The following is a 3,528-nucleotide window of genomic DNA, read 5'->3' as shown; positions in this document are numbered from 1 at the left end:
GGGGCAGGGAGTCCAAAGGAGAAAAGAGAATCAAATTCAGTTTAACAGACATTTATTAGCACCTACTGTGTGCCAGGCACAGAGGGAACATTGTATACGAAGCCCAGATGACTGGGAGATGACAGTGCCATTCACTGAGCTGGAGAGAGAGTTGGGGCTTGACATGCCCCGTTGAAGGGTCTGTGGGATGATGGCCAGAAGGGGCAAGGAGGGAAGAACAGAGAAGCCGAGAGGGCTCACTGGATGGCGGAAGGTGTGTTGTCCCTGTCCAACAGCTCCCAGGGCCCTCAGTGCCCTCTGCACTAGTGCTGGTTGCATGGGCATTTGTCAGAGTCTTACACTGACCTGGGCACCATGAGGATGCTGGGAGAGAACAAGATCAGGGAGCAGGGAGAGGGTGTGATGAAAGGCAGGGGAGGAAAGGGTTGCAGCTGAAATCCTGGGAACCGTGATTAAAAGACAGAGGGGTTCATCCTAGCCAGTTTGGCTCAGTGGATAGAGTGTCGGCCCATGGACTGAAGGGTCCTGGGTTCAATTCCGGTCAAGGGCGCATACCTCAGTTGCAGGCTCGATCCCCAGCCCTGGTTGGGGTGTGTATGGGAGGCAACCAATTGATGTGTCTCTCTTACATCGATGTTTCTCTCTGTCTTTCGCTCTCCTTCCCAATCTCTCTAAAAATCAATGAAAAGATATCCTCAGTTGAGGATTTTTTAAAAAGACAGAGTGGTTCAAGGAGAGCCAGGAGTCAGGGCTGTCACAGGACCAAAAAGAAGCCAGGTGAGGCCAGAATGGGCCCTGGGCTTTAGAGCTAGGAGTGAGATGGGGCCAGTGGGACCGAGCTGGTGCCATGGAGCTGCTGATGTACACCCACCACCAGGGGCCCATGAGCACAGTGTAGGCCCCTTCTTCCCCAGCCTTCCTGCTGTCCCCAGAGCCCTTCTTGGTCTGGGGTCCTCTCTCAGACCAAGAGGTAAGAGGAGGATGAAAACAAGCTGCCCTGCCCCCAGTCTTCCACCCCTGAGCCTTGGTTTCTGGCCTTCCCAGGGGGGTCCTGAGCCTTCCTCTAGCTTGGGAGCCTACAGTGGTCAGGGAATCCTGGGGGCCCTGGCGGTGATTGAAACCAGGACTAAGACATTAGGAACCATAACGTGGACTCCCCAGCTCCCCCAGGATAGCTCCTGGTTTTCTTCTCTCCCCTATCCTCCCGGCTGCTGACAGCTCAGCTCTCCAGGCCCCCACCAGCTGGGCCAATGACCCTTCTCCCCAAACCAACTAAAAGGAGCCTCCAAACCAGAAGGCACCCAAAGCCAGCCTTCGGGACCTCTTCTCTGTGCTCAGACAACCCCAGTGTATGGTAGACTAACTCCCACCCCCCATATCGAGTTGTCCCCAAATTCTCATCTTAATCTTTTATTGCAGAATGTATCCCAGGGGGTTGAAGTTAGACAATGGAAAGGATTTCTCAATAGAGGAAGAGAAGAGAAAGGTAGGAGATGTGGGGCAGGAGTACCTCTCAACCAGCAGGTGCTCAGTAAATGTGTGGGGAAGTAAGGAAGAGTCTCAAAGCCCGGCACCACCAGAACAAGGTGCTGGCTGGGCTGGATCTGAAGCACTAGCAGGACAGGCTGCTCGCCAGGGGGGCAGGGAGGAGGAAGGGACTCCGAGGCTTGGAGCTGCCCTTCCATCTCTCTCTCTCTCTCTCTCTCTCTCTCTCTCAGCTCTGATGTCTTTCTCTGTCTCTCTCTCCCTCTGTGTCTCTCTGACAGAAAGAACAGGAAGCCTCATGTCTGTGGGCCTGATGGGAAAGCCCTCCCCCTGCCAGATGACTCCTGGACTCCAGAGTCCCCAGGAGTGCAGGTATGAGAATCGGTCCCCACCTCTGTCCCTGTATCTGTCTCTCGCCTTGGCTCTTCAGTGGAGCAAAGGACTCAAATACCTACCTCCACCACTGACTACCTCAGGCAAGTGATGTAACGTCTCTGCCTCAATTGCCTCCGGAGTAAAATGGCATCATAACAGTGCATATTTCCCAAGACTCTTGTGAAGATGCAATTAAATGAGATAATCCAGTCAAGTGTTTAGCACCAGCCTGGTGAGCACTAGAGTCTCCTTCATCTGCAGGCTTTGGCTTTCTCCCCACAGATGTCTCCATGTCTCTGCTTCTCCCTGTCTGTCTTTCTCCCCACCTTCTCTACATTACCCTCTGCCTCTCAGTCTTTGTCTCTCCACCTTTCTCCTGATCTTTTCTCTCTCCCTGCATCTGGCTCTATCTGAAGCCCACCCCCCACCCCCAGCAAACCCTGTTTGACCCTGTTCCAACCCCCATTGGCACAACTGGCCCAGATGGAGTGGGATGGGATGTCTGGGAGGTTTTTAATTCAAACATGGAATTCCTGGAAGCAAGATCACGCCTGGGCCTGAACATGGGTGAATCACAGTTGATGGGAAGAGTGATTGTGTCTGTGTTCTTTCTGGAGGGAGGAAAGCTGGGGGCTCAGCCTGGCAGCCTCTTGGAGGAAGGGGGACTTGCCCTGACTGCACTGACCGCCCCCACACTTGGGCCCAAGCCAGACCCCCCATGTCTAATGCCTGCCTGGAGGTAAGGCAACCTGCCCAGAGTCCAGAACCAAAAGGGGAAGCCCTCCACCTCTACATAAGGTGGCTTACCTGCCCTCAAAATACTCTGGCCCATCCTCACCCCAAGTCCTGCTCTGAGCTTCCCATACCCCATCCCAAACCCTGTATGGAGGCATGCTGCCTCCATAGATCCAGCTTCTCTTGTCTCTATCTCTGTCTCTGTCTCTTTCTATTAACTTTGGTCCATGACTTTGGCAGCTGCATATGCTTTATATTTTCAAACTGAGGCTGCCAGGGATAGGAAACTATGGGTTGAAGAATCTTGTGTTCTTCGCCTGGACCAAAGAGCCTCTTCTTGTGGAGGTGGGGGGACATGAAAAGCCCAGATGTAATTTCTATATCACTGTGGATCTGTGAAGGCAGAGAATGGTGTAGGACAGGTGCTCTATGCTCTAGCCGGTTTGGCTTAGTGGAGAGAGCATCGGCCTGTGAACCAAAGGGCCATACGTTGGTTGCAGGCTCCTCCCCAGCCTCGTCAGGGGCATGCAGGAGGCAACCAATCAATGTGTTTCTCTCACATCAATGTTTCTTTCTGTTTTTCCCTCTCTCTTCTGCTCTCCCTAAAAATCAATGGGAAAATATCCTCGCAATGGAAAAAATAAAAGCAAAATAGGTGCTCTAGAACTATAAAGCCAATGAAGGCAGGCACACAAAGGGCCTCAAATAGGGAATTGGATGGCTGAGACTATAGCAGACAGGAGCATGGCTAGACCGTGGGAAGACTCCTGCTTGACTCTGTGGCTTAGCAAAGATGCTTCTCTGGGGGCTAGGATTGGTCTCAACTAGCCCCAGACACCTCCATACCTGGGCCCCAGCCAGACCCCTCACGTCAGCCCTTGGGCAAAGGGCCAGATGTGTGAACCATTAAGACCTGTCTCTCTTCCCATTCCC

Source organism: Myotis davidii, unplaced genomic scaffold, assembly GCF_000327345.1.
Source record: "Myotis davidii unplaced genomic scaffold, ASM32734v1 scaffold534, whole genome shotgun sequence".
Taxonomy (NCBI): Eukaryota; Metazoa; Chordata; class Mammalia; order Chiroptera; family Vespertilionidae; genus Myotis; species Myotis davidii.
The sequence above is the reverse complement of the archived record's forward strand: the minus strand, read 5'-3'. Positions refer to the sequence as shown.